Genomic DNA, 25,607 nt, shown 5'->3' on the forward strand with positions numbered 1-25,607 from the left:
AGCCAGTGATAAACTTGAGATTACATTTGTGCTGTGGAACCAAATGAACCGAAAGGGAAGTGTAATATTTCAAGTTGGAGATATTAAATCAAGGCTTCATGCAAAAAAGACCCAGTCAAATGTGAAAGAATATGTAAGAAGGAAAAATATATCATCAGAAATGATATTTCTAACTAATTGAAACATTTGCAGTCAGGCTTATCACGTGCCATCACTTAAATATTAGACAAATCTAAGGTATAAACAAGTTTTATTTTTATTTTTATTTTCAAGGGTCTTGGCAAAGCAGGAGAGCTTGGCAATAAATGAATCGAGTGGCTTTCTAAATTTTTTTTTTTCAACGTTTATTTATTTTTGGGACAGAGAGAGACAGAGCATGAACGGGGGAGGGGCAGAGAGAGAGGGAGACACAGAATCGGAAGCAGGCTCCAGGCTCTGAGCCATCAGCCCAGAGCCTGACGCGGGGCTCGAACTCCCGGACCGCGAGATCGTGACCTGGCTGAAGTCGGACGCTTAACCGACTGCGCCACCCAGGCGCCCCACGAGTGGCTTTCTAAAAGTCTTTATTTATAACTACAATTACAACTTTGCCATCACCATGCTGTGGATTAAAAGCATATTGGCATTTTGCTATATATTTTAGTTATCTTTAAATTATTTGTCATAGTGGGAATAATATACTCATGAAATTTCGTTAAGCAAATTTTCAACCTAGGCTAAGTTTTTAAATCAATGCTCATTTCAGTCAGGGAATAAATTTATTTTTTCTTTACTTCTTTGAGATCAATGTCCACATGATTTTTGATAGCTAAAAGTGTTCTATTCCTGAAATAGCAATGAACAATCTGTAATTTTACTGTCACCTAAGTTATCTTCATGTCTTTATAGATATGAGTTTTAACTTGAACAACATATGCAGATATAGATAAATCCGCATATAGATACATGCGTATTGAAAAAATAAATCCATCCCCAAAGACCTGTAGAAATATATACATCCCATATGTGTAAAGCACATTAAAACTGCCAGACCACAAAAGATATCCTATATTTACAGACCTACTTATGGTTCTGGGTCTGCCAAACTTCCACATCTTGTTGCTGTGATTTGTTTAACAAGACTAAAAGGAAATGTAAAGTATTTAGAGCATCCTTTTTAGGATCCACTTGGAACACGATAGAAAGCATGAAAATATTGATCTTGGATCTCTACAGAAGTTTGAAGAACCTTAAACTTGTAATGGTGTATTCTCCATTGACTCTCAGACTGTACTTGAAGTTTGCTGCCTTATCGGAGACGATATGATAACTCTTGTGCCAACACTGTTTCTAGAAGGTTCTACTGACGTGCTATCAACGTGACTCTTCACTGAAATGCTGAGGGGTGCCAGGAGGTGGTCTACCCTGACTCATGCAAAGAATGTTTCCCTAGCTCCTTTTGAACCTTTGAGTTCCTAGTTAATTCAGGGTCAACTGTGTTGTATGAAGCTAAGTAACCATAACTTCCACAACAGGGTTCTGTCTGCGTCATGACAAATATATCACGTGAGGGAGGGGCACATGCTACCTCAGCACGCATGGCAGGAATCATTAGCCGAACATGACACATTTGCCATAGGGGAACAGGTGCAAGCCAGGGATCATTCTCAGCACAGTGCTCCGGGAAGCATTACTCGTTAATTTGCATTGGCGTGGGAAGAGAGAACAGTTTTGCCTGGCTACCTTATAGTACTTATTTTCTTTCGTCTCTTACCATGGGTTCTTTTTAAAATGAAACTGTTGGGGCACCTGGGTGGCTCAGTCGGTAAAGCATCTGACTCTTGACTTCGGCTCAGGTCATTATCTCACAGTTCGTGGGATCGAGCCCTGGGTCGGGCTCTGCGCTGACAGTGCAGGGCCTGCTTGGGTTTTCTCTTTCTCTCCCTGTCTCTCTGTCCCTCCCCCGCACATTCTCTTTCTTTCTCTCAAAATAAATAAATAAATAGTAAAAAAAAAAAAATGAAACTGTTGTCAGCCAGTGAGTACAGGTGCTTATTTGTGGTGACCTTTTTTTAAGTTCCAGTTTTTTTTGTTTTGTTTTTTTTTCAACGTTTATTTATTTTTGGGACAGAGAGAGACAGAGCTGAACGGGGGAGGGGCAGAGAGAGAGGGAGACACAGAATCGGAAACAGGCTCCAGGCTCTGAGCCATCAGCCCAGAGCCTGACGCGGGGCTGGAACTCACGGACCGCGAGATCATGACCTGGCTGAAGTCGGACGCTTAACCGACTGCGCCACCCAGGTGCCCCTTTAAGTTCCAGTTTTGAGACGTTGCCTTCCCCCCAACCCCAGCTACAGAAAAAAAAAAAAAAAAAATGTAAGATATGGAATATAAAGAGAACATTTAAATAACCAGAGCAAAATAAGCATATCACTGTGCCAGAAATAAGGAAGACAGGGCAATGATAAATGCAGCTAAGGCTGCAGGCTTCCCAGTCTCGGGTCTGGAGGCAGGCGTGAGTAGTGCTATGCGTGTCCCCTCTGGGGCACCGGGGAGGATACCGCATACAAGGCGACTACCGGAAACAGGTCCGCTGCTGAAAATAAGACACTGGGGTTGGGCTACCCGACTTGAGAGATGTTGCCGGAAGGATATGTAGTGCTGATCATCACTGGGGCTAAGGCTTAGGTAGTGAGACTTCTGTAGGAAAAATGAGGAAGCTGACGACCGTAACTGGGATAGGGCCAGGGTGTCTGTCGGATATACTACTGGACCTGAGATAGCCTAACATCATGGTGGAAAGGTTGGTGCTGTTCTAATACATAGTTCTGGAATAGAGGCCTCGGGGCAGGCAGGATGGAGGCAGAAGCAAAACAGTAAGACCCCTATCTCTAATGAGACAGAGCAAAAGTGGGTAAAGGAGAGAGATGAATACACTTCAGATAAAATGAGTATAATAAAACAAATAGAATATGAAAGATGCTCAATTCGAAGATATGTTAATATATGTTTTAAAAAGATGTAACATCAGTATTAGTTTCATGTTGCTTCTGTAACAGATCGTCACAAACTTAGTGGCTTAAAACAACACACGTTTGTTTTCTTACAGCTGGTTAGAAATCCAGATATGGGTGTCTCCACGGTAAATTCAAGGTGTTAGCAAGGATACTTCCGTCTGGAGCCCCTAGGGGAGAATTTGTTTCCTTTCCTTCTTCTTCTGGAGTCGCCTGCATTCCTTGGCTTGGGCTTCTCCCTCTGTCTTCAAAGCCCATCTCTCTGACCCCTGCTGCAGTCACCTCCTCACAGCTTCCTCTCACACTCCTGCTATTCAGCAGTGTAGGAGTTCTTGGAATTACTTGGACCCTTAGACAGGAGTTCTTGGAATTACTTTGGACCCACCTAAATAATCCAAGATGATCTTCCCATCTCAAGATTTTGAACTTAACCACATTTCTAGTGTCCCTTTTCCCATACGATGTAATACATTTACAGGTCCTGGGACTAGATACTGAGTAAGGTCAGGCCATGGGGAAACAACATGTGTATTGATTTGTCTACCACAGCATCCATATAGAGAACAAAAAGGTTACGATGGCAAGCATATGATTTCCCTCATCCATGGAATCCAAAAACACAAAACAAATGAATAAACAAACAGAACGCAGAATCAGACCTCAAAATACAAAGAACAATCTGGGGGTGGGGCAATGGGCAAAATGGGAGAAGGAGAATAGGAGATACGGCTTCCGGTTATGGAATGAATAAGTCACAGGGATAAAAGGTACCACATGGGGAATATAGTCAGTGAGATTGTAATAGTGTCGTGTGGTGAGAGATGGCAGCAACACTTGCCTTGAGCGTAGCATGAGAAGTGGAATCACTATGTTGTAGCTGAAACTAACTTAACATTTTGTGCCAGCTATATTAAAGGTAAAAGAAATTATTTTAGTTTTAAAGTTCTTTTTTTTAAAGTTAATTTATTTAGAGAGAGAGCTGGGGGAGGGGCAGAGAGAGCTGGGGGAGAGGCAGAGAGAGAGGGAGATGGAGAATCCCAAGCAGGCTCCGCCCTGTCCACGCAGAGCCAGATGTGTAACTTGAACTCACAAACCATGAGATCATGACCTGAGCCGAAATCAAAAGTCAGACCTTGACCCACCGAGCCACCCAGGCGGCCCCAACTGTAAACGACTTTTTTAAAAAGTTAGGAAACATATGCAGAAATAAATCCGTGGCTACAGCAAAACACAAAGTAGATATATTAGAAATGGAAGATATGCCATTGTCACAAAAATATTTGAGAGGTAGTTTCTACACTGGACCCAGGAAAGAATTCACCCAGAATGTAGTATAGAGAATATACTGAAGCTATACTAAGGAATTGCATACCTGTGTGCACAAACACATGCTGTATAGAACAACAGTGAAGAGATAGAGTGTGATGGAGCGCCTCTAGAATGTGCCCAAAGTCAGAGGAGAAAGAAAAGAAAAGGGAAGCAGGATTTGAAAAAAGAGTAGGGAATCTGCCACATGTGAAGAAAAACATGAAACTTCAGATCAGATGTGTGGGACTGGTACTGAGAAAAATAATTGAAAAGAAATCCACACCGAGGCACAGAGTAATAAATTGTAGAACATCCAAATACACGTTTTGGAAAGCTAAAAGTGAGAAAAAAGATTGCCCCCAAAGAAATAACAATTGGGCTTCTCTTGTGTACTTGAATTCAGAGAATAACGAGATAGTGAAGAAACAATTTCAAAAAGCTTTGCAAAAGAAGAAGGAGGAGGAGGAGGAAGAGGAAGAAAAAAAGAAGGGGAAAACACATGTGATCCCAGAGTTTTATACTCAGACAAAAATTGATTAAGGTAGAGGACAGAATCAAGTATAATGTGTCTTACAGCCAAATTTCCCCATCCAGGTTCGCTTTTCTTTTGCAAAAGCATATTGTGTAGTATTTCTTTCAGTAACATTCTACTTCTTTGTACGTCTGAATATACATATTTCTGGTAACTAATCTGAGGTACAGCAGGAAGGAAAACATTAATGATAGAAATCAGGCCATGAGAAGAGGAGAGTGACCTCTCCTTCCTGTGTCATGGAGGTCTTGAGTTGACCAGGGCTTATGAGATCCTGAAATACCTCTTGACCAATGAGGCTGAATTTACATGAATCGAAGGAAGTATGCAGCATTAAAAAACTAGTCATGGTCTTGGTGAAGGTCATGGTCCCAAGAACTTCCATTTTACTGGAATGAGTTTATTATGCAGCTGTTTTTAGAGGAAAGTCATCATCAGATAGGCTAAAAAAATACATAAATAAACAGCTTGATTTCTTTAAGTTGAAAAAGTCCTACTGAAGACCATATGGTTCTTCACTGAATTAAAACACTTTGAATGTTATTATGGATATAACAATAGAGAAGTTTCCTTTGGATCAGGATCAAGGCACTTTCTATCTTCTACTGACTATCTAAATGTTATTTATCCAAGTTAGAGTCTCTTAGAAATATTGTAGGTACATTAAACTCTAATCACTTACTAGTGGCAAATTGGAGCCTTGGTTTCGGAAAGACTGTCATGCATAATCACAAGGCAAAGTCCCATGGAGTTGGGAATCAAGTATAGACACCTGATCAACCAAGTAGAATGACAGGCATGGCCCGGGGTGTCCTGTATCTGTGGCCTGTGCAGTGGATGACTACTAAACATTTAACAGCAATGTCTCAATACTGAGATGAGAAGAGCCTGGATTTAGGTAACAGTTTATATAGTTTAAAGAAAATAATGGAAATGGTTCATGTCTTGCATAATTGAGATTATGAAGAGTGGTCGAAGAAGGCATGTGCTTTATCCCGAGAGGAGACAGCTGAATGGTGATTTCAAGATCTTTGTGTTTATGGAGTTTTTTATAGAGTATGGTTTCCAGTTGCTTTCCATCCCTAATGATCAAATCCAGATAGACATAGTCTGAAACACTCCCCTTTCCTACTCAGTAATTATGCATTTTCAGAAAAAAAAATTTTTTTTCGAAGATAAGCTTTTTTTTTTTTTTTTTGATTTGTTGTTGGCTTATCCAGTTTTTGCACTTTAAATCCTTCTAGCCCTTTGCAGTATATGGAGAATTAGAAAAGACAGGGAAGGTCCAAGGAGGAAATTTTTGAGGCCAATAGCTGAACAGAGTTTGAAATATGATGAGGCAGGAGCTCCTCTACCCAGTCACCCAAACTAGGAACTTCATTGCTAACTGACCCTTCCCACTCCCTGGCATGAAATCCATCATGCTGTTGTATGAATTCTAGTTCCAGAAGTTCTCTCGAATTTTCCCTAGCCCTCTCCCTGAAATCACTGGCCCGGTTTAAGCTACTCTCTGTAAGATTGTGTTATGTTCTTACTACAGTTGAAATAAACAGGTAGAGGATTGTTGGCCAGATGTATAAAAACTTAGGAACAGTCTGACAATTTTCCCTCAATTGACATTCTACTTTAAACTGTGTTTCTTGGGGGGAGGGGAGGTGGCATTGTTAAGTCAGTCCATGATGTTATAAATGTAAGATTGAATACATTCTGCACATGTTTCTGTTAGTCTAATCTTTCTGAAGATTAGATCATTTCCAAGAGGTTACCAAGTATGATTGGCATTAACATTCTTGTGTTTCTGCATTCTTAGGTGTAATTGCCCTGAATCCCTTTCTTAAAAATGCAGATATTATTTTCTATGAAAAAAGATATTTGAGCTTATATAAAACGTCTCAAGTCTTGTTTCTTTTTCCCGAAATTTTGGAATAGCCTGGACTCATTAAATGTTTAGTAAAATCCTTAGCGAGAAAAATAAAATTTATAGTTCACAGACTAGGTTGAACAGGCAAATATCTGTCAACTTAAAACATTTTGTCTCAGATAATAAATTTAGTTAACAAATGATGATGAACTAAGTGATTGGATTAATTATTTATTAATTAATTTATTAATCCACCTCTTTTTAAGGGCACTATTTGAATGAAGCATATGTGTGAGGGATATACTGAGAAATAACACTAGCATTTGATGGTGTTTTGGGCTCTGTGCTTTGTACTGTTACATTTAAACACATAGTTAGGACACATATCACCTGTCTTTTTCAGTTGAGGAAACTGAAGGTTAAATAGTTCTTTTATTAACTGTGTCACAGAATTTAAGTGTGGAGTAATAATCTGAATCCAACTCTTAGTGGCTTCAAAATCTTTACTTTCTCTGATTCCACGTAGCTTCCTGAAGAAAAGTATAACATGAAAACACTGCATAGGTCTTGTTTTAAAAAATTTTAGTCTAGATGGAGGACAAAGACACATCTGATTACCAGTATTGCTTAGAAACAAGGTATTTGATTTAAAATATGGTTATGGGGCACCTGGGTAGCTTAGTCAGTTGAGCATCTGACTCTTGATTTCCACTCAGGTCATGATCCCAGGGTCAACGTATCAAGCCCCGCATCAGGCTCCATGCTGGGTGTGAAACCTGCTTAAGATTCTCTCTCTCCCTTGCTTGTGCTCTCTCTGTCTAAAATCAGTAAAATAAAATATGATTAAAAATAAATAACTGGTAATGAAAATAAATGGGTTCTTAGAATTCAAAAGATAGAAAGATATCCTTTGTAAGCTAAAGAGTTTCAGGGATTCAGTTTTATTTATTTAATGTAATGAAATAGCCAGTACCCCATCCATCCGTCCATCCATCTGTCCGTTCACCCATCCTGTTTTCTTTCCATGCATCCTTTCATCCAGTGTTTATATGTCAGTAACTAATTTTTAAGGAAGAAGCTGAATTTATCCATGTATAAAAATATGGGCATTTGTAACTTTATCATTGCTGCTCCTTTCCAAATATATACAAATCATATATTTCTAAGACTTACAGTAACAAAGACAATAACATTGATAAAGAAACGCACATTTTAAAGCTGGTTTAGATTTACTGCACATGTACACAGCTAGAAAGGGATTGGATCAGTAGGACAAGAAAAAGATCAATTATGTGGCAACAACAACAAAAAAAAAAAACACCACCAAGATCTCAGAGACTTAACACCACAAAAATGGCTCTGGTTCACACATTGTCCACTTTGGGTTCCAGAGACCTACAGAGGGAACTGATTGTCCTTTATCTCGGGTCAGAGGACCGAGTTAAAGGACAGGGAGCCTAGATAATCAAGAATTGGCTCTGAAATACCTCCTCTTAGAGATGACACACATCACTTCCATTGACATTTTATTGGCTAAAACAGAGTACACGGTCACATGTAGGTCCAACCTTGGGAAGGTACGGAAGTAGATTCTGCTTTCTGTCCATGAAATAAAGGAGATCCACAAATATTGGTGAGCACTAATATTGTCTACTGTGACAAAAAAGAAAGTGGCAGATTGTTGCCATGTAAGACCCAAAGGCGGGGTCAGGGTGGGGGTACCTGGGTGGCTCCGTTGGTTAAGCATCTGACTCTTGGTTTCGGCTCAGGTCATGATTTCACAGTTTGTGAGTGTGAGCTCCATGTCGGGCTCTGCGCTGACAGCATGGAAGCTGTTTGGGATTCTGTCTCCCTCTCTCTCTGCTCCTCCCCTGCTTGCTCGCTCGCTCTCTCTCTCTCTCAAAAATAATTACACAAATAAACATTAAAAGAAAAAGACCCAAAGAGGTATTTACCAGGACAAAAAAAAAATTAAGACATAAGAGATATTTGCCATGAGAAAAATGTAAACCTGGAGGTGAAATTCGAAGTAGCATTATATTTTCATCTTTCCTGGAGCTGATACTACTGTATTTCTAAAGCCAAACTCTCCCTTTCATTCAGAGCTTAAAATGTGTCTTAGAGAACAGAAAAGGGAACATTGTATTACATGTACACACAATAAGTGTATCGTGTGTGTGTGTGTGTGTGTGTGTGTGTGTGTGTGTGTGCGCGCGCGCGCACGTGCAAGCGTGTATCTATTATTGCTATACCACTGTGTATTTATTATAAGTTTGTCTCTCATTCATGTTGAGAATTTTTTAAGTCGGTTTTAATATATTTTAAAGGTACTACATTTTCTTCTTGGAGGTGAGAGTAGAATAGAAATATTTTTCCCGTTGACAATTGTGCCCTCAAGTGTTAACATTATTCACAAGTGTTTAAGAGAATAATTAGCTTCAATTTACTCTACCATACTCGTACTATAATTATAACATGACCTTTGTTCCATTTATACATACGAGTAGTGTGTTCCAGTAGGATTTATAGTGAAGAAGAAACATTTGATAATAGCCTAATTCCCTAGCCGTCTTGTACAATGGGTCATAAGTGACCTTACGTTGGAGAAAAATTAAAAGACACCTGCATTAGAGATCAATTTCCTGATTTTCAGCTTAAATTCATCATGCTGGGCTATCCAAGGACACCTTTCTTGTCCTACCATTTGATGGAAATGATTTCCATGTGTTTTGTGATTCAGCCCCATTCTGCCTTAGATAATACGATGACATCAAACATTTCAACTCTTCAATTGACTGGCTGACTGTGGCTTGTAAAAATTGCTTTTTATTTTCAGAGTACTCTAAGTTGTAAGTAAGAAGTGGACAGCAGATTTGTGGCGAAATAGTAGCACTCACATTTCATAGTGATTTCGGATTTCCATATTATTTACAAATATGACATTATCCGTTAGTGGTTTTATTTCATTTTTGTATCAGAGAGATCCCAAATATGACGTGACAGCCTTAACTCCGAATTGCCCTGTTTTTGTCAGTTTAATCCAGATCTTTGCGATGCAGTTCTGAACACTGCCATGCTTCTAGGTTTTAAAACAAGAAACAGGTGGTTAAATACATGCATGCAACTCTCGACAACTTGACTGTAGCTTTGCATGTAATATGTTGGTAATGCCTAAATATCATTTTAGTAGTTGTCCAGAAGCATTGTATTGCCCCTTTACCAGTTCTATTAAATAGGAGATTACTAAGAAATTAATCAATGAATATTGGTGAAATCTCAATTCCCTAACCAATCTTCTCTTAAAGGACAATGTCTTCGGTTTTGTGATGGATTTGGTGTTAGTCATCTCCAGGGTCACTGGGCAGCCGTTTGCAGGATACTTTGAGATTCATCTTTCCTGACATACCTCAGTTTGCCCTCGAGTCATTAATGCATGATCTGAAATTGTGATCCTTGAAAGTTACTCTCAATAATGGCATGCAAATGCTGTCCTGTTTGAGCTGCATTTACTCTTTGGGGCTCCGGAATGCTGACTGGTACTTCAGAAGTCACCAAAGAGTGTTCTCTTATTTCAGTCTTGGAGGATGCTTTACTTTGAAAATTCCGTGTTTCACCCTCCGAGTTACCATCTAAATCCCCATACATTTTCTAAGCCCAGTTCAGTCTCCCGTCTACCACTTGTCTCTGGAAATCATTTTTAAAGTAACCACCTCAAAAATCAACCTTCCATCAATAAATACGAAGGCATAGCATCTGCGTTCTCTCACAATCACTGGACTGGTCCCAAATCAGCATCACTGATTGCATCTACGCCCTTTCCCGGAGTGCATGTTTTGGTGTTTGTCACTGGCTGGAAGCCGTGCAGGTGCCAATAAAGCCCTTGGCCTCACCCCAGGGTAAATTTCTGTTTCTTTCAGATTTCTCTGACTCCCTGCTCCTCTGCACTTTATGTACTGAGGGACTTTGCTATCTGGCTAAAACAGACAATATGGAGGAGAGAAGAAGCAGAGGGCTTTATGGAGGTGGTATCAATGGAGTAAGGATAGAGAACCAATGTCAAAGAAGGGTAGAAGACTCAGGATAAGAAGTATGGAGCAGCGCATGACCGATGTAGTGTTGGGGATTTAATTAAGCCTTTTTCCCCTCTTATGAGTTTGGAACCTACGGAGAAAACACACGAATGGACATTTAAACACATTTTGTTACTGATGAAGCTGAATTTGAGAAGGCAGCCTACCAGTATGATCATATAATTGGCTTTCCAATCTTTCCCCTTCAATTAATCATAAAACTAAATTGGCAGGCTTCTTCTTAATGACTGTGAAATTCTGGCCTTTTTAAAGATCATGGCATTGAACAGCAAGGAATGTGGATGTCCAGTGGACAACAGGGTGGCTCCAAAAAAGAGTGAAACCCGGCGGTGAGTCAGGCAGACTCTATTTCGTCTGTGAATGGAAGTTTACTTAGCATGGGACCTTTTAAGTCTGGTCTAAGAACCTCTGTTTCCCTGGGGTGGAAGTTCTGTCCCGTCTATGGAAATATGACGAGTAGTACTCTCCATGCGCCTCCATGGTGATTTCTGAATGTACTGCCTTCAGTTTGTCATAATATTCCCTTATTATTTGTCCGTTCAGCTTTACTGATGTCCGCCATTATAATTGCCGTCTTTTTACCTTTGCTGGGCTTAATTTGTGCTTTTTATTCCTCCCTGTGCTACAACCAGAAATAATTAATTTTAGATGTTCATTATCTAATATAGACATTTAAGGATTCGAATTTCCCTCTGAAGACTGACTAGGTGCATCCCCCAAATTTCGATACGTTTCATTTATTTTCGGTCAACTTAAAATATTTTCCATTTTCCCTTGTGGTTTCCACTTTTGCATACAGTTATTAAAAGTTATGTTGTTTACTTTCCCAAAACTTGAGAACTTTTTAAACATACTATTGTTATTGATTTCTAATACAATGCCATTGTAATCAGAAAATATACTCTGTATGATTTCAATTGTTCTTTCCTTGTTGATATATGTGTTTTGAAAGTTTGCTATCGTGCTTACTCACATACTTAATTACTTTTTGTTTGTTTGTTTAACACTTCTCTTTAATTCATCCAGATTTTGCCTTTCTGGGATTTTTCCTTCTCTTCCAATTGGTATTTTTCCTTTGAACCTAAAAGAATGTGGTTTGTATTTTGTTTTTTGGGTTTTTTTGTTTGTTTGTTTGTTTTCATCTTTTTTTTTTTTTTAGCATTTCTTGTAGAACAGATCTGGTACATAACTTCTGTCAGCTTTTTCTTCTGATAAAAAAGTTATAAATTTGGTGCTTATTTCTAAGATAGTTTCTTAGGATATATAATTTGATTTCAACACATTTGTTTTGTTTTACTGTCTTTCAATACTGTACAAAGGTTCTGTAGCCTTCTCTGTCCCCCACTGTTCAGATGAGAAGTTGACATTCTTTTTACATGTATAATGTTTCTTTGTTTTTCTAGGTCCCCTTGGGATTTTAAAATTATATTTGGTCTTCATCATCAATTTGATTATCATTTGCCTACCTGATGTCATATTTGAATTTGTGTGCTGAGCTTCTTGGATATGTGGGTTGAAATATTTCATCTATTTTGGAAAATTGTCAGCCACGATCTCTTCAGACATTTCTTCTACTCCATTATCTGCCTTCTTTTTCCTGGAACCTGAATACAAATAGGTTTGGCTACATAGAATTTTCCGCAGATGTCATATGCTTATTTTCCTCTTCTATTTTTCACTATCTCTTTCTTTTTTACTCTTGGTTTTCTCTGAATTTCAATGTGGATTATTTCTGTTGATCTGTCTTCAAGTTCACTGATTCTTTCTTCTAGTATGGCCAGTCTATTGATAGGCTAGTGACATTAATTCTTCATCTTAGTATTGTATTTTTATTTCTTTCATTTACTTTTGGCTTTTTCATTGTGCTCATCTCTTTACTATTTCCCTTTTTCCCACACAAATTGTCTAGAAATCAATTATGTTATGTTATTTAACATATCTATCATATTTACTTTAAATCTCCTGTCTAATAGTCTGAACATGTATATCATATGTGGGTCTGTTTTTATTTCTCTATCTTCTCTTGACCATGCATCACATTTTTATTCAGATATCTTAAATTTTTTTATGTATCCTTCACATATAACTTTTATTCTAGGATGAGTATTTTGAACAAAAGAACATTATAGATGGAAATCAATAGTATTTAGCTCCAGAAAAAGGCACAACCCTTCTTCATTTGACCACTAGTGTTGGGGAGGGGTTACTCCATTGAATATGCATTTGACCTCTGGGCTTTATTTTAGTTTCCATTATATTCAGTTTGTTACTGGCTCCAGATTTAGCAAGTCTTGTGATCTACACACTAGTAAGACTCCAGATATCTCTTTATGCTTTATAACTGGCTACTGGTGGGGCTCCTGGGTGGCTCAGTTGTTGAGTGTCTGACTCTTGATTTCAGCTCAGGTCATGAATTCATGGTTCGTGAGTTTGAACCCTGCATCAGGGTCCTTGCTGACAGTGCTGAACCTGCTTGGGATTCTCTCTCTCTCTCTCTCTCTCTCTCTCTCTTTCTCTATCTCTCTCTCTCTCCCCCTCCTCCACTTGCTCTCTCTCTTGCTCTCTCTCTCGCTCTCTCTCTCTCTCTCTCTCTCTCTCAAAATAAATAAAGTTAAAAAAACATTATAACCCAGCTACTGTTTTCCTAAATAGAAGGGTGTCTCTCTCTCTCTTTTGTACTTCCCTTTTTTCCAGATTTGGGGCTTCTGGTAAGTTTTCTTTGTTCTCCATTTCCACAGTCAGCTTTTTACATTCAGGAGATTCCTCTGCCCTGATTCATATTCTCTGTCTCTCTCTCTAAAGATTTTATTTTTAAGTAATCTCTACACCCAACACGGGACTTGAACTCACAGCCCTGACATCAAGAGTCACACACTCCACCAATTGAGCCAGCCAGGTGCTCCGTTCTCTTCTTCAGAAGGCCAACTGTACACAGTAATGTCCTGGGGAAACTTGTAGGTATTTCTTGCCGTTCCCCTGCCCTAACCTCTTGGCAGCAGCCTTGCAGTGGGTGAAGACTCAGAACTGTTCAGAGGGATTTCTCACTGTTATCCTGACCTGTTCCTGGCCTCAAGTGGACTCTGTAAGCCTCAGTGAGGATTTGTTTTAGAACTCCTGTCTTGCTCCCAAATGTAGGTATATTACTTGCATGTACTCAGTGAAGGACATATGGAAAGAGAGGTATGGTGCAGGGTGCAGAGCTTTCTTTCCCTGGGCTTCTGCGGACATTGAAACCACCACCTGAAACGTTTATGGGCTTCTAAAACTATGTTGAAACTTTGGCCTGTTTCCTCACACACTGTTCCTTGGCAAATTGCTTCTTCTATCACTCAACCTAGTAGGAAGCAAGGAGCCAGTGCCTGTCTTATAAGAGGGATTCATTACTCTCTGCACTTTTGTTCACTTAGGTTTTGTTTATTTGTTTTTAGGTCATCTATCGTGCTCTCATCTTTAGCTCTTTATGGCTTTCTAATTCCTAAACAGAAGTGAAAGCTGCTAATTATTATTTATATTGCTGTCTGCTTCTGTTTAGAGGAGTCATATATGAATCCAGTGTGGAAGGGGCCAGGAAAAAAAAAAAGTTAATTGTAGAGATCATACCGTTGTAAAACAGGCCTCACCTTTCCCACCTAAGCTGTGCTGTTCATTCAGTCTCACACTGTGCCTGTCCTTTCTCATCATGTGGGAGTGCTCAGTCTTTCTGGAGGGTCATCCACATAACTAAGCTTCTGGAGTAAGTTTATCAGTTATCTCAAGATATGTCTGAATTTCAGTGTAAGATCCCACTGGGAATCTCCATGCACCTACTCTTCCTACTGTCCCACCCAGACTGTGTTGTTTAAGGAATCTGTAGATCAAGCTGTTGAGTTACCAGGGAATTTATATTGGGATGAAATTCCAAATCTTACTTGGTTTTCTCCAGGAGGATCTTTACTGGCCATTTTATTTTTTTTATTTTTATTTTTTTTTTCAACGTTTATTTATTTTTTGGGACAGAGAGAGACAGAGCATGAACGGGGGAGGGGCAGAGAGAGAGGGAGACACAGAATCGGAAACAGGCTCCAGGCTCCGAGCCATCAGCCCAGAGCCCGACGCGGGGCTCGAACTCACGGACCGCGAGATCGTGACCTGGCTGAAGTCGGACGCTTAACCGACTGCGCCACCCAGGCGCCCCTTTACTGGCCATTTTAGACGTTTCTCAAAGAATACAGGCAAACCCATGACTGATGAAACAAGAAAAGGTCCAAAGAAAAGAGTGGTAAAGGAGACATCCCAATATGAATGGAGGTCAAAATAATGACTATTGGTCATATTGAATGGGGGTGACTAGGAATAACTATTTGGACGAGGTCTGTACAATCATGGTACAACCCCAGTGGGAAACCACTGAGCAACATCTGTCATAAAAAATAAGCAAGTATGGAAAAACTATGACTAAATGTGTATATTTCAAGCCTAGAAATCTCTATTTCAAACCAGCGACAGTAATCTTTCCCTTTCTGTAACGCAGAGATACAACAGTTGCTTACACTCCAACACCATGCCCTGCAGGAAGCCTGTGTCGCTTCCCAAATCTGTACCACCGCACCCCCACATGTTCTCATGGCACTTCGTGTTCCTACCTCTCAGATACCTGCCTTATCTCTTGCAACTTTTTTTTTCCTCATTATATTGTCTGTGCTCCCTTAATCCTTAGAGACTCTCACTAGCTGTCTGTTTTTGCAATACCATTCCTCCAACAAGTCCATTAATTCATCCAGGTTACACAGGCTGACTCTTCACCATGAACGAGTGTGCCTACAAGTCTGTGTTGTCTAACGAAAGGAGACACTGCGTTTCTAAAAGGAATCCAGTCTTCCTTTAAGTTGATCAGTTCACACGACTACCCGCTTTTTAAAATAGCTCTTTTTTTCTTGTCTTTCTAATGGCTACTGCAATAAAATAGTCACTGTCTTAAATGCTGCATATTTATTAACACGTTTAATCCCCCCAAATACCACGTAAAACAGGTACTTATACTTTTTTTTCTGTGCTTAGAGATGAGCGAAAAGGGAACGGGAAAGGCAAATAGCTTGCCCAAGGTCATGTGTGTAACTGAGAGTCTGACTCCTGAGCCTCAACTCTTGACCCATTCCTGTGTTACCTCTTGTTTTAAAAAAAAAGTGTATTTATTTTGAGAGAGAGAGAGAGCACATGCACACAAGCCAGGGAGGGGCAGAAAGAGAGGGAAAGAGAGAATCCCAAGCAGGCTCCACACTGTCAGGGCAGAGTGAGATCATGACCTAAGCAGAAATCTAGAGTCAGATGTTTAGCCGACTGAACCACCCAGGCACCCCATCCGATGTCACCTCTTAATCACGAGTGAATCATTAAGCAAGCAGTAAGGTACGGTTCTTCTCAAGAAATGGCAGATAGCTATTTCATGCGGGACCACACCTTATGCTTTCCCTAAATATTGACTATTGTAAATGCCAGAGACAAGCATGTTAGCCTAAGAGAAACTTGATGTGTTTTACACCATTATGGCAGTCTTACAACTTCTTAAACTTCGATTGAACATAAAAATGCTCCCCTCGGGGCGCCTGGGTGGCGCAGTCGGTTAAGCGTCCGACTTCAGCCAGGTCGCGATCTCGCGGTCCGTGAGTTCGAGCCCCGCGTCGGGCTCTGGGCTGATGGCTAGGAGCCTGGAGCCTGTTTCCGATTCTGTGTCTCCCTCTCTCTCTGCCCCTCCCCCGTTCATGCTCTGTCTCTGTCTGTCCCATAAATAAATAAAAACGTTGAAAAAAAAATTTAAAAATGCTCCCCTCAAAAAACTGCACCATCCAGTAATGAAACTCCCCCCATGGTCTGTGTTTCCAGGAAACAATCAAAATGATAGAATAATGGCCACGTATGAAATTCTGATTTTACCATAGAATTTGGTAAGGGAATTAAATCTACTAATTTCTAAATAATTAGCTTTTCCGTGTTTCATGAGATAGTTTGCATGTCAGTATACTTAAATATCGATTCTGATTTGATCTGTGAAGACTGGATTGATATAACTGCATTTTTATAAATAGACGAATGGGCAGTACTTCTTATAGTCTTATAGCCACGCAACCAAAACTATGTGTATCAGTTTGGAAAGCGTTCAGCTACAAGGAAAAGAAAACCCGATTCACAGTGTTTTAAACAAATGGAGGTTTATTTTTTTCTGGGATGCAGGCGGATTTTGACATGAAATTAGTAACAATGAAGTCAACACTATCATCGCTTAATTTCCTGTCCTTTTCCACAGGACTGAAACGCGATGGTTTCTGCCACTTTAGACTTTGTGCCCAAATCCAAAACAAGAAGAAAGAGAACAGGAGAAAGGGTCATTGATTCTGCTTCATCGGGAAAACAAAACACCTTCCCAGAAATCCTCTTAACAGTTGTTTTCCATTGATACCCTGTTTATATCTTGTAGGCAGAACCTGGGTCATGTGGCCATACCTAAGTGACAGAGGCCTGGAAAGTGGGAGCAAGACTATCATCTGTGGCTGGGCCAATCATCTTCCATCTGTTAGGTGCGTGGGGGGTGTGATATCGAGCAGAAAATAAGCATTCATTGTCACTCCGCCTAGGTGCTCTGAATTGTATTCCCCGATTCTGGAAATTTACTATGAAAAGTTATTTGATATTCAGTAGTTGTACTGGTAATTCAATCCAGTTTATATGTGTGTTGCTGTTTAAAGGGATAAAAATCAATTTAGTATCTATAGCAATCTTTTTTTCTATGTTTGATCGTAACATTGTCTATCCTATACATCTTCTATTAATTTTGTTGTATTTTTATCAATTTAGGAGAAAGTAAGGGTCTATTTATTTCCTGGCCACAAATAGAAATGTCAGATCGTAGTAAAATCATCAATGTTCCTTTCTTCATCCAACTCCCTTCCCCCTGCCCGCATGCATATTCAGGAATGGGAATAGTGTTGACATCCATGGAACTTAGAGTGAATACCAATGCCAATCATGTCTAAAATATAAACACGTTTCAAATTTATGTGAATTTTAAACAATCTGTTTTCTTTGGCTTGTAGAAAAATTACCAAATAACATATTGCATTAAGAACAAAATGTTCTTTAATCAGGATCATATTATAATCGTATAGTAATAACACATAATTATATAGATGGAATATTAAAGTTTATAATCACATTCTTTAGACAAAGTATCCACAGACACCAGTGTTTTCTTTATTGAAAAAAGTTATTTTACAGTTCACTGAATAAATGTAAATATAAAGAATTTGGTTTTATTAAGATGAACTTTAAGTTTCTTACTTCTGTATGCAAAGCATAAAATGGGAGCTACATCTTGGTTTAATAGTTTGAAATGTCTGGCATAATTTAAAAGTGACGTTCAATCTGGGTGATACAGTAAACAAATGGAATTAGAAGGAATTTGGTGTCTGTTTCTTGATCTGAATGATTATGATTAGTATGATTTCTTTGATTTGCTTTTGTTACTGTTTTTACTTTTTTTTTTTTTTTTTTGGTATGCTGTATCTGTGTGGATATGCATGAAAGGTGACCTTTCTATCCTATTATGGCTTAACGATAAAATAGAAAATACGTACATTCTGGACTTACTGTTGTTACCTACTCTACAGACTCCCTCTTTCTTCTTGGCACCCTCATCCGTGTAACCATGTACTTATGGAAGATGATGCTATTCCCAGTCCATGGATAAATGTAACTACCTAAAGCCATCCGGGATAACCCTCTCTTCTGGCGGACTTCTCAGAAAAGATTCCTTTTGGCTAAGAGAAGGACGGGGGAGGGAACGGTTCTGTTTCTTCTACCAAACGGTCGTGTGTGCATGGATTGCCTTGAAGTTCTGGAACCCACTGAGAGCATGAGGGGAGCCAGAGTCTGCAGATGGCGGTGCAAACAGGCAACCCTTTTGACCCACCCTGCTTAGGTGGTTTTTGTGATAACATGGGACACATTTTCCTCATTGCTCAATTGTTTTCTAGTATTTGTAGCTCGGTGCATCCTGACCATACAATTTGCTTATGTTCAAATATTCTGAAATCCGTATCCATTCAAGGGGAATATAGGTTTTTTTGTTGTTCAGGGATTTAAAAAGTGTCTTAAGCAATACTGTATGTAAGGATATGTAGTCAGTATTTGTTTGGGTGTCATTAAATAATACTTGGAAGAATTTTACTCTGCATTCTAGTGGTCACTAGAATTATATATCATATCTTATATAATTATATATATGTAATTATATACAATTATATAATATATATAATGGACAAATATATATATGGACAAATTATATACATATATACATGTATATATGTATATATACATGTATATATACATAGACATGTATATATACATATATATGTCTATGTATATATAAATATGTATATAATTTGTCCATATATAATTATTATATATATATTATAATATATGGAAATATGGACCTTACTTTGTGGAAATATGGGTCATGTGGAAATATGGACCTTACTTTGTCTATGAGGTATACATGTTAAAGTATATAGTTCTTTTGTATTAATATTTTGTAAAAGATGTTTTTTGGGTTGTTAAACATAAAGAAAATAGTATTATATAAATAATCGGCTTCCTGTAGGCTTTATAGATTTTCTTGATTTGGTTATTGTCATGTTGTTTCATACCTCATAATAACTAATTGTTAATCATTTTTAGCAACGACTGACTCTATTTTTCCAGAGGGCTAATAGGGCATTCTCTACCAATATATTCATAGTTACTGGATAATTGACTCTTACTTTCCAATATTTCTAAAATAAAACTTCTAAAAACCTCAAGCCAAAGGACCTTTTAAAAATATGAATTAATGTAATTTTACCTAATGTAGAAGAGTAGGAGAGAATGACTTTAATACAACATATGCTTTTAAATGTTTATTTATTTTAAGAGAGAGAGAATGTGCAGGGAAGGAGCAGAGAGACAGAGGAAGAGAGAAAATTCCAAGCAGGCTCCTTGCTGTCGGCCCAACTTAGGGCTCAATCTCATGAGATCATGACCTGTGCCAAAGCCAAGAGTCAGACGCCTAACTGACTGAGCCACTCAGGTGCCCCTTTCATACAGTATTTTAATGTCTAAGTTTATACATCTGAAATTAATAAAAATCAGTGCAGTTCATAACACATGATCGGTCTTATGTGCCACATCTTCCTAGAACTTCCTAGAACACATCAAAGTCATTTCTAGTGGGTCCTAGCCACACCCATAAACCCTTGGGTAACTTTTCACCAATGCGAAGTAATGAGTATCAACCCCGAACCGTTAACTTGTCATAAGAAATCCGAAACTAATGTTGAGAAAGACCTAAAGCAAAAAGAAGTTCAGGTGCACTGTCCCCTGCTTATGAAAGATTCTCTTCCACCATGAATAGCCTGCCACTGGGGAAGGTGAGCTGCCTGCATTTCTGACTTCTTTTATGCTTCGTTTTGATATTCCCTTGGTGTCAAGAATTTCTCCCCTCGAAGCTGCTATCACTCACATTCAAGTTTAAACATAATTCCTCCTCTGTCATCCGTGAGGAGAGAGCACAGCTGGCCACCATCTTCTACATGCTGAACCTTCAGGCGTTTTCTTCAGAAGCAATGATCCTACTTCATAGACTCAGAAAATTGGAAGGGACCTTGCAGTCATCCCATCCTTCCTCTGCCTTTAGACAAGACTCCCCTGTAACCATCCCAAATAGAGGAACGAATCCATCCTATTTTTAAGAGATCAGGAGGATCTAATCGGAAGACTCCCAACAGTCACACATTCTTCTGATGAAAAACCCTCACTTTCGGGGAATCATCATCACTATCATCAAATGGCATCTTCTAAACACCCACATGTGCAAAGTATGTGTGTCTATTCAGACCCCAACGAGGACCCACGAGGCCCAGAAGGAAGAGGGAAGGAAACAGCGCAAGTACTCGGATCACAATGGGCTGTGCTCCAGGCACCAAGGGAGACCAGCTCATGGCACAAACAGACCTACCAGCAAACTCATCAAAAGCAAATTATTTTGGGGGCGCCTGGGTGGCTCAGTCGGTAGAGCGTCCGGCTTTGGCTCAGGTCATGATCTCACAGTCTGTGAGTTCAAGCCCTGCATCGGGCTCTGTGCTGATGGTGCAGAGCCTGGAGCCTGCTTCCGATTCTGTATCTCCCTCTCTCTCTGCCCCTTCCCTGCTCATGCTCTGTCTCTCTCTGTCTCAAAAATAAATAAAAACATTAAGAAAAAAAATTTTAAAAAAGAAAAGCAAATTATTTTTAAGAGCCATTCCAGAAACCCCAGGGGGTTTTCTTTTGGGTTTTTTTTTTTGTTTTGTTTTGTTTTTTTTTTTTTTGTTTTGTTTTTTTGTTTTTTTTTTTAGGAAAAAAACTTTTTTTACTTAGGAAAAGTGACTTGTATTTAAAGAATATAGCCATTTAATTCCCTTCTGTTTAAATATTAGGACTTACTAGTTACTGTCAAACTCATGTCTAATAACTTAAAAATGGGAAACATAAAAATGCAGTGTATTAAATCTGAAACAAATATGCATTAATTTAAAGTCAGAACGTGTCCTGCACACATAATACTGAATCGATTGCCTCTAGTATAAAGTAAAGGGAAAAAAGCTGTCTTTCAAACTGTCAATTCTCTTCTTCCCTTTTCTGGAGCTGCTTTCATGACCCAAAGCTCAAAGGCGGCCCTCAGAGTTTCTAAACTCCCTGTCCTGGGTTCAAGCTCCATGCCGGGTGTAGAGCCTACTTTCAATTAATAAATCCTAAGCCAACTTTTGGGGCTTAGGTAGAGGATGCGACTCTTGATCTTGGCGTCCAGCCATGTCCAAGGCTAGAATGTCTGTTTGTCCTTCATCTTCTTTTCCAGTCAAGCAATTCCCATTCTTGGAGAATTAGGAGGTTTTAACTGAATAGAACAATTTACTTGGTGGGGAGCCTCCTCTTCATATACAAACCCATGTTTAAAGGAAACATTGTTGGCTCCTTATTTACCAGTCAAATGGGCCAACTATTTGGGTGGAAAGGTTTTTAACCGGGGTGTCTTTCAGTTTGTCCCACCCCACTTTTAAGCATTCTGCCAGGGAGTGAAGCTCATTGCCTAGAATCGCACATCATCTGTATTCTCGCCTCCCTGGCTTTCCCGACTATACCCCGGTGGTTACCTTTGAGGTTACCTTTGCGGTTACCTTACGGTTACCTTGTGGTTACCTTGTGAAATTAATCACAGTGCTCAGAGTTCAGGAGCTGGCAAAGCGACTGCAGACCCTTGAAGGGGCCCTAGTAGGATGTGCCTTGCACCCCAACGAGCTTCAGGGTGTTTTGCTATACAAGCACAAGGGGTTGTTTTGATTACAGTTGTGATTCGTTTAGATTTGTGCCCCAACGTGCAGCAGTAGATTCAGTGTATCATTGTACAATCTCTGTGCCGTGAGTAGGTCGTACTAAGTAGCAAGACTACCAGAAACAGAAAATATGTTTATAGAATATACGATGGTGTTGGCATATGGCTATTCTTATTTTGATTAATTAATTAATTAAAGTTTTTAGAGAGAGAGAGAGGGAGTGCCCATGTAAGCATGGAGGGGCTGGGGGAGAGGGGGAGAGAATCTTAAGCAGGTTCCACTCTCAGCACTGAGGTCAACACGAGGCTTGATCCCACGACACTGGGATCATGACCTGAGCTGACTGAGCCACCCAGGTGCCCCCTATTTTGTTTTGTGATAGATATGTCCATTCTCTTCCCAGACTTATTCAGAGCTTAAAATTTTTGCTACCAATGAAGAGAATTTCATTGTCTTTTTGAGAAATGATAAACTTACCCGTTCATATTATTATTATTTGAATGGCTCTTATATTTGAAAGAAAATAAATTAATACTGGATGCTTTCATATGTTATTACATTTAAACCTTCTAATTGAATTTCAAGGCAAGAATATTTATTGCTGTGATTTTTTCCCCCAAGGAACTAAGTCTAAGAGAGGATTCCTTTGTGGAATACTGAAATCAAATACAGGCATCTCTGGTCCTGAAGTGTGTATATGTACAATCATGTGATTAATTTGGTCTAAAAATCAACTAAATAAATGTTAGATTTCTAGAACTTGTCAAACACAAGTAAACCCTGAGGATTGACTATTTATTGTTTATTTCCCATTGCAATATGCAGGATAGATGTTTTCATCTCAGCATGAAATTAGTGCATTGTCTTTTTGATAGTTTTTTTTTTTTTTTAATAGACGTATATCTGTCATTAAACCTCCTTAAATTCTTCACTCTGGCCTTTAAATGCTTCCCTCTGTTCATCAGTGCGCTTTCTCAGTCTTGGTCACTCTCTCTCTCTCTGTAATTTTTTTTTAATGTTTACTTAATTTGAGAAAGAGACAATGTGTGAGCAGGGGAAGGGCAGAGAGAGAGAGACATAGAATCCGAAGCAGGCTCCAGGCTCCGAGCTGTCAGCACAGAGCCCGACGTGGGGCTTGATCCCATGAACCGTGAGATCATGACCTGAGCCGAAGTCATGCTCAACCGACTGAGCCATCCAACCCCCCCCCCCCCCCCCTTTAATAGCTGGGCTTACCAGTGGCTGTTGTATTAGTAGCATATGAAGTCCTGTGTGTCACTGTTACTTCCCCTCTGTGCCGTTGGCTGAACTTGGGTGCTTTGATTGCGATTCCCCGGCAGCATGCAGACATTGTGAGTACTGCTTAGAGTGCTTGGTGGAGAGCCAGGAATTTTCACATATTCAGCTGGACCGGAGCCTCAGGGCTGGTGTTGCTCATGGTACCAGTACCAGAAAGCATGGGTACTGGAAGTGACGAAGTAAACAAACCTTCATGGTGACCAAGCCCTACTAGGGATTGTCACTGTCTGTTTCAGATGACAAAGGGGGTGCTCAAATGTTTCTTTTCTTTTGTTCTGTAGGTGGAAATCATAGACCTGGGGTAAAATTAAATGACAAATTCTTTTTAACCTATTTAGGATACTGAAGGTTAAATTTATAAATATCTAGGAAGAAACTTACATAAAAAGATATTGGCCAAAGGAATTCATTCTTCCTTGTATAGTCCGTTTTCCATACAATAAATATTGTTCTTAGCTGTTGGCATCAACCTCTGTGAGAAAGAATCATTGCGGAGATATGGGGCTTAAGACCCACTTGAGGGGTACCTGGGTGGCTTGGTTGGTTAAGCGTCCGACTTCAGCTCAGGTCATGGTCTCACGGTCTGTGAGTTCGAGCCCCGCGTCGGGCTCTGAGCTGTCAGCACTGTTTCAGATTCTGTGTCTCCCTCTCTCTGTGTTCCTCCCCTGTTCATGCTCTGTCTCTCTCTGTCTCAAAAATAAATAAGCATTAAAAAAAATTAAAAAAAAGGACACACTTGAAATTTTCAAAAGCATATCCCTCAGGTACGGGAATTTCATGAAAACGGTGTGGTATTTATCCCACATATTTTTAATATGGTTGATAATTACAAATTGCTGTTTAGATCAGGTATTGGTCCCATAAATCTGAAGTACATTGACTAATTCGGAAGCACAGAGTTAATTCAAATCAGTTCAGGTTCTGTCACAGCAACTTGGAAAAGATTATAGGAAATATGAACTGGTCTCTTCTAAAGGAACAGGTAAGTTCATGGGTACAGTTGTCCCACTGAATTCTATAATTTGTAGAAAATACAGGGAATTCTCATCTTTGAGAATGGGTTGAATGAATCCAATTATCTATATTATTCAATTTGTTTATCAATTTTGTTATGTGCAAAGAAAAGCAGTGGATATGCTGTCTGAAACAGTTTCACAAATTAAAAACTTTAGGGGCATCTTGTGGCTCTGTCGGTTGAGCATCAGACTTCGGCTCAGGTCATGATCTTGCAGTTGTGGGTTTGAGCCACACATTGGGCTCTGCCCTGACAGCACGGAGCCTGCTTGGGATTCTCTCTCTCTTCCTCTCCCTCTGCCCTTCCCCCACTTGTCCTCTCTCTCTCTCTCTCTCTCTCTCTCTCTCTCTTTCTCTCTCAAAAATAAGTATTAAAAGATTTAAAAAAAAACAATTAAAGAATTTAACCAAACTTATCTTCTTTTTACATCAGTGTACCTAAGCGTGTGAGATGATTTTAAACTTCATCTATTTTTTTGTCATTTTCTCCCATCCTGTTAATGATTGTAAGTGGCCCCCAAAGTGTAAACATAAAGAGAATAATAGGTCATTGTGAATTCAGGTGGCCTCCCCAACGGATGGTAGAGGGTATTAAGGAACTTCCCTCAGTCCATGTCAATCAAGTTCATCAGCAGGGTACTACAGGTCTCCTGAGCCGGAAAGACAGTCTCTCTAGTTTTATTGTTACGTAGATTTACCCTGGTCCTTAGTTGAATCAGCACCTGGGGCCCTGGGGCCGAAAGCATCCACAGAGCAGATTGGGTGATAGGCGTCTTTTACATGTAATTCTGAAAATAGACCCCTATGGTCTCCTTGGACATTTCTTAAATATTTATTTGTGGTCAGTCTCTGTTAGCAACACAGAGAATTTGTGGTCAGCCAGTGTAATATTCCTTTGCAGGCAGTGCTCTCTGTTGTTTGCACCCCTCCCAACAAAACTGCACCTGGACGAGGGGATATGTTACCTGGGAAGAGCGTCCGGTAGGTTTTACAGCACTTCAGTGCCGTAGTCCACAGTCCAGGAAGTTAACTGAAGTTAGGTTGCTTCAGTCATGATTTTGAAAGCCTTTTGTTCCTTTTGCCATCGCTGCATTCTTGTAAAAACTGAATTTGAGCAAGATACGTTTAATTAAC

The sequence above is a fragment of the Puma concolor genome, chromosome A1, assembly GCF_028749965.1.
Source record: "Puma concolor isolate L17-30 chromosome A1, mPumCon1.1.hap2, whole genome shotgun sequence".
Classification (NCBI taxonomy): Eukaryota; Metazoa; Chordata; class Mammalia; order Carnivora; family Felidae; genus Puma; species Puma concolor.